The sequence below is a fragment of the Caretta caretta genome, chromosome 1, assembly GCF_965140235.1.
Source record: "Caretta caretta isolate rCarCar2 chromosome 1, rCarCar1.hap1, whole genome shotgun sequence".
Taxonomy (NCBI): Eukaryota; Metazoa; Chordata; order Testudines; family Cheloniidae; genus Caretta; species Caretta caretta.
This window is the reverse complement of record NC_134206.1, coordinates 260,427,701-260,438,533: the sequence shown is the minus strand read 5'-3', so window position 1 is coordinate 260,438,533 and position 10,833 is coordinate 260,427,701.

Here is a 10,833-nt window from a genome sequence, read left to right as displayed (position 1 = left end):
CACAGGCCTCTAGCTCCTGGAGTCATGTGATTACACCAGAACCTCTGCTTTCATTTTCACTTAGCCCTCATGGTTCAGAAGAAAAGCTTGAAAATGTGACCTGAAAATCTGCCTGAACCTGAAACAATAGATTGGAGAGGTGTGATCTGCCCCAGGCATCTCAATGGATAAGCCCCACTGCTCTGGGGGCCCCTACAAACACCCCCCAACAGCGGTCTCTGTGTGCCAGCCAGGAAAAGAGTACAGCAGTCCCACCCCCAGAAGCAGATACTCCTGTCCTGTGGGGAAGTACTGAAGGGCCTCAGTACTGCCATTCTGCCTCTTCTCCTGGGAAAAGAGGGCCCTTTGCTTTTACTCTTCCAAGGGGAGAAAGGGACCTTGAGGGGAGGGGAGGGTGTCCCTCTGCTACCATCATTCTAAGTGGGGGGAAGGACCAGGGGGCAGAACCACGGTGGGCCTATGTCATGGTGTGCTTAGGGTGCCTGAAATTGCCTTAATCTGACCCTGCTCTCCAAAGCTCTTCTCCTCAGCCCCAGATCACAGCTGGTGCATCTAACAGGTCTTTAAGGAGGATCAGTTCTGATTAAGTTCAAAACCTTAGGTGTCATCTCTCAGCTGTGTTCTTAGCCCCTTTATGCTGCTGGAGTAGCCAGATCTCCTCCATTTAGAAAGCCCCTGGTGTAGAGGCAGCATGCTTCTGTTGTCCTCCTTTGCAGCACCCAGCATAGGGACATGTTGGGGCTGAGCCCTGGGGCAGTAGAGGGCATGTCAGCAGCAGAAAGGGTGTGTGGAATGTCTGAACACGTAGGTGGCTGTGAGTATCCACCGTAAATTAGAGCAGCCCCTGGGGTGGCTCTAATTTACACCAGAAGCTCAGCTGGCTCCTGGACGAATTCAGGCACCACAAAACTACCTTTGCACAACCTCTTCCCCTACGACTGGGCTGTGCTTCCTGCGAGGCACAGCTCAGAATCTGTGCCACAGTTGCTGAAGTCAGTGGAGTTACTCAGCAGTCTCTTATAACTGAGATCTTAATCTGGCCCTTGGTCAAGGCTAATCCTACCAAAGGAACCCAGTGAATGAATTTAGAGCAAGACAGCATAGTTTTTAAAAATTTTATATAATGATATACATGCACATGTACAGATAATTGGTTTTGGTCTTTTTCAAGAATGTGCCTGCACCTTTCTAGGTGAGGGCAGCCTGGTTCAGGGATGCTGGGTTTTGTATAACATCTTTACGGGAACAGGAGGGGAGATGTAAGAATAATCCCATCGCTTAAATGAGGATTCAGATGAAGAGACCTCCACTTGTGTGACTGACACATTTTTGATATGAGTGATGGATGCACTGAAGGTTTCTCGGAACAGCAAACATTTCTCTGTGTGAATCAGTACCCAAGTGATCAGATGTGAAATTCTGCTCTTGTGTGGCAATGTCATGCTGGCCAGGGTGGGAGTTATCAAGGCTGGACACTCCAGCAGTCCCATAGTAGTCTTTTGTTTTGTAGAAAATATATGAGGTTCAGACACACAAAATTCTACTTTCAAAATAAACACCAGTGAATTAACTCAATGATTTTGAACTATGTCTATGAAATGTTGGGGGCCTGGCCAGCAGAGTCCAATCCCTCTTTGTCCACTCTTGTCTTGTGCCTGATCACATCTGTTTCTTCCAAATATGTGGAGAGTTCCAATCCTTTTCCTTCAGACATGGTACACGATCCGTTGGCTGGAGGTTGAACCTAAACAAATTCAGACTGGAAATAAGGTGTACATTTTTAACAGAGAGGATAATTAGCCATTGGAACAATTTACCCAGAGCTGTGGTGGAGTCTCCATCACCGGCAATTTTAAAATTAAGATTGGATGGTTTTCTAAAAGATCAGCTCCCATTCAAACAGGAATTAATTCAAGGAAGTCCTATCACCTATGTTATATGGGAGGTCAGACTGCAAGATCACAGTGGTCCCTTCTATCTTTATAATCTATGAAGGACACAAGAATGTTCAATAATCCAAATGGAAATAGATACCGTGTTAGAATGATTTCTTAGAAAAAAGGTTAATATTGGCCAGGTAAGAGAATATACTAAATTGAAGGTCCCAGTCCTGCAAACAGGTACACAGAGGCTTAGCTTTATGCACAAGCGTAGTCCCACTAACGATGGTAAGCCCATGTGTAAAGATAAGCACATTTGTAAGCGTTTTCAGGATCAGGGCTTGCATGTGCACACACATCAAATGGGGAAAATTATTTTAAAATAACATTTCTCTGGAACTTCAAAATCTCATGTAGAGCAGAATGTTTCTATTGGGTTTATATATTAAAAAGATGATGGGAGCTATCTATTTTAAAACACAACTGCATTGCAGCTATCACCTTTTCTGGATTGCAGCAGAAGCAGATGCTGATTTGATGATGCCTAGGGTCACAGTCCTATAACATGATGAGCATGGGTAGATTCCTGTGCCTGCAGAGAGCTCCACTGAAATCACTGAGGCTGTGTATGGGCCCAGGGATCTGTCCATATGCATCACATTGCAGGATTGGGGAATTAGGATTGCATTCTGCTTTATAACATGTACATGCAGCTCCCACTCAGGTTAACGGAATTGTGTGTATATGTTACAGCAGAATTTAATCCAGAGAGAGAAAGCACTGTCTAGAGGTTAAAGCAGACCTGCTTTAGTCCTAGAGTAAGTGATGAAGTGAGCTGTAGCTTCACATCGGATGAAGTGAGCTGTAGCTCACGAAAGCTTATGCTCAAATAAATTGGTTAGTCTCTAAGGTGCCACAAGTACTCCTTTTCTTTTTGCGAATACAGACTAACACGGCTGTTACTCTGAAACCAATCATCTAATAGTTACAGCCTTGCCAATCTGTAGTGACAAGCAACATGGCTGCTACTCTGAAACCTATCTTTTTTTTGGAGTGTGGGGGGGGTGTTCTTCCTTGCTTGCAGATCATCGAGGCTGAGGTTGGAGGAGAGAGCTACAGTTTTTTGGGAAGGCTGCAGGTTGGGTGGTGGAAGAGAAATACTAGTCCAGCATAGCTGGGCCTGCTGCACTCATGCTAATCTTGGTCTTAACGCTGCAGAGCCATTCACAACCTGCGCATTGAAGAGGCAGGACCTAAAGCTATAACAGAGTCTCTCCCCTCATCTCTCCCTTTCCCATCTTCAGCCTTCTTCCCGCAGGCTCAGCTGCCACACCTATGCCGCCCCCTCCTGTCACTGACCAGCCACTGTAATAGTGGCTGCAGCACTACGTGTCTGGTCTATGAAGTGATTAATGAAGATGCTGCTGTGTAGTGCCCTGGGCACTATACAGGAGTCAGCAGCTGGGCCTACAGGCATCCCCCCCTTTCCATGCAGCCTGGAAAAGGAGGGAAATGGAGAGGGAAGAGACAGACGTGTGAGAGAGAACTGGAGAGAGAAAAGATGACCCCTCCCTTTCCCGAACACACCCCAGGGGTTTAAAAAGGCAAAATGGAATAGCTTCCCCCGGAAGAAAGGCAGGGGTGGGCACAGAGCTGCCTCCACTCCATGTCTGTGTGTGCCCAAGAGAGACCAAAACAACAAAGATGATGATCCCATGAGGGTTCAGCCAATCTGGATTTTTTGAGTGGGTGGGTTTCGGTGTTGCCAGCAACTGTGATTTTATTGAGAGGCTCATGATATTTATTTATAATTATTTCACAGTCTCATGATATCTTAAAGCCCCAGCTCCTGGAGTCCTTGTGATCTCATGAAAATTTCAGCTTTCATTTTAAAATACAAGGCAGTTTCTAGCCTTCAGGGCCGCAGAGCAAAGCTTAAAAACATGGCCCCTAAAGGTTCAAAAAACAGAAGGAAATTAAAAGATGCCAAAATGTCTAATTATTTGAAATCTCATGATTTTTAAGATAAGCTCATGGGTTTGGGGGAAGGGAGTAATTTTTTTGGAATACTTGGGGTCGGCAGTGCTGCAATGGCTCATGAGTTATTGGTTGACACTGAGTTTTTAATGGGCTCCGAAGGACATTTTTGCAACCTACTAACATCTCAAAAGCTAGGAGAGTAGAAAGAAGCCTTTAATCAAATGCAGCCTCCCACTTCAATGGGTGCACTGTACTAAACTCTTTTTGGACATGATTTTGAGTTGTAATCCAGGGGGACACAGATGACCCACAGCAGCACCCTAATCCTGGCCCAGCACCGCAACCCTAATCCTGGCCTGGTGTGGAGGTGAGGTGTTGGGGAGGGGAACTGGAGAGCAAGCCCACCCCACACACACTCCACAGTGGTGGCTCCTGTCCCTGGGGCTAGGCCCAGCTCCCCAATCTGGATGTGGCAATCTGGTGCACAGGGTCACAGCACTACTCAAGTTTGGCCCAGCCCCCCCTCTGTCATGACAAAGGGCATCTGGGTCAAATTTGAATGAGTGGCATTGCAACCTGGCTCACGGGTCACAGCACCACTCAGGTTTGGCAGCCTTGGTTTCAGGAGTTCTGTGGGTACAATTGAACCCAGGCTAAAGCCCCAAACAAAAATGGATCAGAAGATGGCTCTGCCTTTCCTGGCTACTCAATATTGCCCTCACTAGAAGGAGGGTGTTGCAGGGGGAAGGAGGATGTCTCAGGGGATTGGGGAAAAAGTGGTTACTTACTTTCTCGTAACTGTTGTTCTTCGAGATGTGTTGTTCATGTCCATTCCACATTAGGTGTGCGTGTGCCGCATGCATGAGCATTGGAAACTTTTCCCCTTAGCTAAGGCCACACCTGTCGGGGTTCACACCAACATGAGAACCTTTTCCACTTGGCCATATAGGCCGCCCTGATAGAGGGCTTTCTACTGCCAAGCAGAATCTGCTGCACGGGAAGGGAGCACTGGATCTCCAGGGCATTTAGCCACAGAGCCTCCCTGCTGTCAGGTGCAGTGACTGCAGGTCGGGGTGGAGAAGCCGCCCGTCGTCCTGTGTAATGAAGTCCTGGTGTAGGGGCAGAACTACTGGGGCGTCCACCGACAGCTCTGGGAACGATGTGTACCAGTGCTGGCGGGCCCAGGCAGGGCCGGTGCAAAGTTGTTTCGCGCCTTAGGCGAAACTTCCACCTTGCGCCCGCCCCCCCCACCCCGGGAGCCCTGCAGCAGCTCCCCCCCTTTCCCCCCGCCCTGAGGCGCTCGCCCTGCGGCAGCTCCCCTCAGCCCGGGGAGCCGTGTGCAGCAGCTCCCCACCCCAACTCACCTCTGCTCCGCCTCCTCTCAGAGCACGCCACCGCCGCCGCTTCTCCTGCCTCCCAGGCTTGCGGTGCCAATCAGCTGTTTGGCGCGCAAGCCTGGGAGGGAGAGAAGCAGAGCGCAGCGGCGTGCTCAGGGGAGGAAGCGGAGCAGAGGTTAGCTGGGGCTGGGACCGGTTCCCCTGCGTCCCCCCCTAGTTCCTTGCTGCAGGCGGCCCTCCCCGCGCCCCAGCTCATCTCCGCTCCACTGCCTCCCCAGAGCGAGCTTTTGGCCGCCCCCAACCACTTGGCACCCTAGGCGACCGCCTAGTTCACCTAGTGGTTTCACCGGCCCTGGGCCCAGGCTGGGTTGATGAGGATCACCGCCACCCTGTCCCTGTGCACCTTGAGCAGGACCTTGTGCATGTGGTACGACCTGCTGAGGGAGTCCGCCAGCTCGTTCCGCACCCTCGGGAGATAGAACGCCTCGAGGTGAATCGCATGGGCTATGCAAAGGTCCCAGAGGAGGAGAGCCTTGCGACAGAGTGGCGAGGAACGAGCCCCGCCCTGCTTGTTTATATAAAACATGGCAGTAGCGTTGTCTGTCAGAACTGTCACGCTGTGACCATCCAGAGTGGTGTGAAAGATCTGGCAGGCGAGACGAACCGCTCTGAGCTCCTTCACGTTGATATGGAGCGACCGCTCTGCCTCGGACCACAACCCCTGCGACATGAGGTCCCCCAGGTGAGCTCCCCATCCATGGTCTGATGCGTCCGTCAGCAGCGTCAGGTCCGGAAGTGGGGGAAGGCCACGGTACCAGCGCTGACACGGGCGGTCCCGGCGGCACAAGCCCCACCGAGCCCAGAGCTAAGGGAGCTCAGTGTGAACGATGGGCTCAAGGGCATAACGGATCAGCCCTCTATGCCTGGCACCTTTGAGGCTGCAAAGGACCTCATTGAGCTATCGGCGGCAAGCCCCCTCCCATATGGGGAGAACCCTCCGGCACCCATGCCTCAGGCGCCATCGAGGGGTAAGCCGGCAATGGTGTGCCACTCGAAAACACCGTCCCGGCACCGCTCCCGAAGTTGGTCCCGGTTGAGCTCCGACTCCGCAGACTCACATTTGCCAGTGGCCCAGAAGGAGGTTGTGGCACCGGCAGTGGGTCGACGTGAAGAAGGACCAGGAAGGGCACACCGCTCTCCAGCACCGCCCAGAGACTGGCGCTAAGCCAGGCTTTTGAAGGTGCTTGAGGACAGCGTACCAGACCAGTCACCGGATCCGTCCCTTTGTTTCCTGAACCGCCTGTCCCATTTCTCCCATGTGTGGTCCACCATTATGTTGGACCGTTGGGTCTTACACATGGTGCGAAACGGGTACTCGCTGCAGTTCGTCTCCCTCCCCCCCCCCCCCAGCTCCCTTCCCCGTCCCTCTTCAGGGACCCCTCTCACGAGCATCTCCTAGAGGAGGAAGTCCGCTCGCTGCTACGGGTGGGGGCAGTAGAGGCGATGCCTCACGGCCTAAGGGGAAAAGAGTTCTATTCCCGATACTTTCTCATCCCCAAGGCCAAAGGGGGCCTTCGCCCAATCCTAGACCTACGCAGGCTCAACAAATTCCTGGTCAAGGCCCTGCTCTTGTCGGTGCTCGGTGCCTTGGGAGGCACCAACCTCCTGTGCGGGGAACGACCACGCTTTCCTTTAGGCTGTGCTGGGGGCTGCACCGGGGAGGACGATCGGTGCTGGGGCCTAGCCTGGCGCTCTGGGGCCAACAGTTTACAGTGCTTCGCCAGTGCCGGGCCTCCTGATGGCTCCGGGGCACTACGCACCGAGGAAGCCTGAGCCGGCGTCGGGCGCTCCGGGCCCAGTGGCTGCAATGCGGCCTCCATCAACAGTTGCTTTAGGCTAAAGTCTCTTTCTTTCCTTATCCTTGGCTTGAACGCCTTGCATATCCTACACCTTTCAGTTTGATGTCCGTCCCCCAGGCAATGTAGACACGAGTCGTGGGGGTCACTAACTGGCATAGGTTTGTGGCACGTGGCGCAAGCCTTGAAGCCGTGGGCCTGCGGCATGCAGGGCTGGTGCTTGAGGCCTCCAAGCACCTAATCGCTTAAGTGTTCACAGTCTGAATGTAAACGAACTGATAACAGGTTTCAGAGGAACAGCCGTGTTAGTCTGTATTCGCAAAAAGAAAAGGAGTACTTGTGGCACCTTAGAGACTAACCAATTTATTTGAGCATGAGCTTTCGTGAGCCACAGCTCACTTCATCAGATGTGTCTAAAGGCTAAAAGAAAAGGAGTACTTGTGGCACCTTAGAGACTAACAAATTTATTTGAGCATAAGCTTTCGTGAGCTACAGCTCACTTCATCGTATGCATTCAGTGGAAAATACAGTGGGGAGATTTATATACATAGAGAACATGAAACAATGGGTGTTACAATACACACTGTAACGAGAGTGATCAGGTAAGGTGAGCTATTACCAGCAGGAGAGCGGGGGGGGGGGAGGGGGAGAGACCTTTTGTAGTGATAATCAAGGTGGGCCATTTCCAGCAGTTGACAAGAATGTCTGAGGAACAGTGGGGGGTGGGAGGGAATAAACAGGGGGAAATAGTTTTACTTTGTGTAATGACCCATCCACTCCCAGTCTTTATTCAAGCCTAAATTAATTGTATTCAGTTTCCAAATTAATTCCAATTCAGCAGCCTCTCGTTGGAGTCTGGTTTTGAAGTTTTTTTGTTGTAGAATTGCAACTTTTAGGTCAGGAGAGTGAGTTTGTGTGTGTGGTTTTTGGAGGGGGGGGTGAGAAAACCTGGATTTGTGCTGGAAATGGCCCACCTTGATTATCATACACATTGTAAAGAGAGTGGTCACTTTGGATGGGCTATTACCAGCAGGAGAGTGAGTTTGTGTGTAGGGGGGCGGAGGGTGAGAAAACCTGGATTTGTGCTGGAAATGGCCCAACTTGATTATCATACACATTGTAAGAAGAGTGATCACTTTAGATAAGCTATTACCAGCAGGAGAGTGGGGTGGGAGGAGGTATTGTTTCATGGTCTCTGTGTATATAATGTCTTCTGCAGTTTCCACAGTATGCATCCGATGAAGTGAGCTGTAGCTCACGAAAGCTTATGCTCAAATAAATTGGTTAGTCTCTAAGGTGCCACAAGTCCTCCTTTTCTTTTTGCGAATACAGACTAACACGGCTGTTACTCTGAAACTTTTAGGTCTGTAATCGAGTGACCAAAGAGATTGAAGTGTTCTCCGACTGGTTTTTGAATGTTATAATTCTTGATGTCTGATTTGTGTCCATTTATTCTTTTACGTAGAGACTGTCCAGTCTGACCAATGTACATGGCAGAGGGGCGTTGCTGGCACATGATGGCATATATCACATTGGTGGATGTGCAGGTGAACGAGCCTCTGATAGTGTGGCTGATGTGATTAGGCCCTATGATGGTGTCCCCTGAATAGATATGTGGACACAGTTGGCAACGGGCTTTGTTGCAACGATAGTGGTTAGTGGTTCTGTTGTGTGGTGTGTGGTTGCAGGTGAGTATTTGCGTCAGGTTGGGGGGCTGTCGGTAAGCAAGGACTGGCCTGTCTCCCAAGATCTGTGAGAGTGATGGGTCGTCCTTCAGGATAGGTTGTAGATCCTTGATGATGCGTTGGAGAGGTTTTAGTTGGGGGCTGAAGGTGATGGCTAGTGGCATTCTGTTATTTTCTTTGTTGAGCCTGTCCTATAGTAGGTGACTTCTGGGTACTCTTCTGGCTCTGTCAATCTGTTTCTTCACTTCAGCAGGTGGGTACTGTAGTTGTAAGAATGCTTGATAGAGATCTTGTAGATGTTTGTCTCTGTCTGAGGAGTTGGAGCAAATGCGGTTGTATCTTAGAGCTTGGCTGTACACAATGGGTCGTGTGGTGTGGTCTGGATGAAAGCAGGAGGCAAGTAGGCAGGAATAGTGGTCAGCAGGTTTCCGATATAGGGTGGTGTTTATGCGACCATTGCTTATTAGCACCGTAGTGTCCAGGAAGTGGATCTCTTGTGTGGACTGGTCCAGGCTGAGGTTGATGGTGGGATGGAAATTGTTGAAATCATGGTGGAATTCCTCCAGGGCTTCTTTTCCATGGGTCCAGATGATGAAGATGTCATCAATGTAGCACAAGTAGAGTAGGGGCGTGAGGGGACGAGAGCTGAGGAAGCGTTGTTCTATGTCAGCCATAAAAAAGTTGGCATACTGTGGGGCCATGCGGGTACCCATGGCAGTGCTGTTGATTTGAAGGTATACATTGTCCCCAAATGTGAAATAGTTATGGGTGAGGACAAAGTCACAAAGTTCAGCCACCAGGTTTGCCGTGACATTATTGGGGATACTGTTCCTGATGGCTTGTAGTCCATCTTTGTGTGGAATGTTGGTGTAGAGGACTTCTACATCTATAGTGGCCAGGATGGTGTTTTCAGGAAGATCACCGATGAATTGTAGTTTCCTCAGGAAGTCAGTGGTGTCTTGAAGATAGCTCGGAGTGCTGGTAGCATAGGGCCTGTGGAGGGAGTCTACATAGCCAGACAATCCTGCTGTCAGGGTGCCAATGCCTGAGATGATGGGGCGTCCAGGATTTCCAGGTTTATGGATCTTGGGTAGCAGATAGAATACTGCAGGTTGCGGTTCCAGGGGTGTGTCTGTGCAGATTTGTTCTTGTGCTTTTTCAGGGAGTTTCTTGAGCAAATGGTGTTTCTTGAGCAAAGGTTCCCCCTCCCTCCCCCGCTAATAGCTCACCTTAAGTGATCACTCTTTTCAGAGTAGCAGCCGTGTTAGTGTGTATTCGCAAAAAGAAAAGGAGGACTTGTGGCACCTTAGAGACTAACAAATTTATCTGAGCATAAGCTTTCGTGAGCTACAGCTCACTTCATCGGATGCATTACAGTGTGTAGGGAACACCCATTGTTTCATGTTCTCTATGTATATAAATCTCCCCAGTGTATTTTCCATTGAATGCATCCGATGAAGTGAGCTGTAGCTCACGAAAGCTTATGCTCAAATAAATTGGTTAGTCTCTAAGGTGCCACAAGTCCTCCTTTTCTTTTTGCGAATACAGACTAACACGGCTGCTACTCTAAAGGCTAAGGGACTGCTCTTCTACGAGAGAGAGAGAGGTTGTTCCAATGCCGCCATGGACGGTAAGAAGGAACTGGAGGGGGTTGGGCCGGCAGAGGTATATCTGCGGGGCACAGTGGTGCCACTCGGGGGCCCGCCGGGAGCTGCTAAGGGAAAAAGTTTCCGACGCTCGTGCGCGCAGCGTGCGCACGCCTAATGTGGAATGGACGTGAACAAGCACTCGAAGAAGAATGGAGTCTTTCACTATCAGGACCCCTGTGTTGATTGACCACAAGTTGGAGAGTGGGGTGGGATACATAGGACTCAGATACCATGACAATGGGCTCATTAGTGCAAGATAGACAGATGTGAGAAAAGTGTCATCTAAGGCTAGGCAGGGGATGGTACTTTGAGTATTATGCTTATCACATTGTGGCTATTGGAAATGAGACAGGTGTTTGTGGGAGGGTATCTATTGCTGAAGTCTACTGTAGCAGTGCCTGGTGATTTTAATATTTAATGATATTTTTAAAATGTAGCGCCTGCTA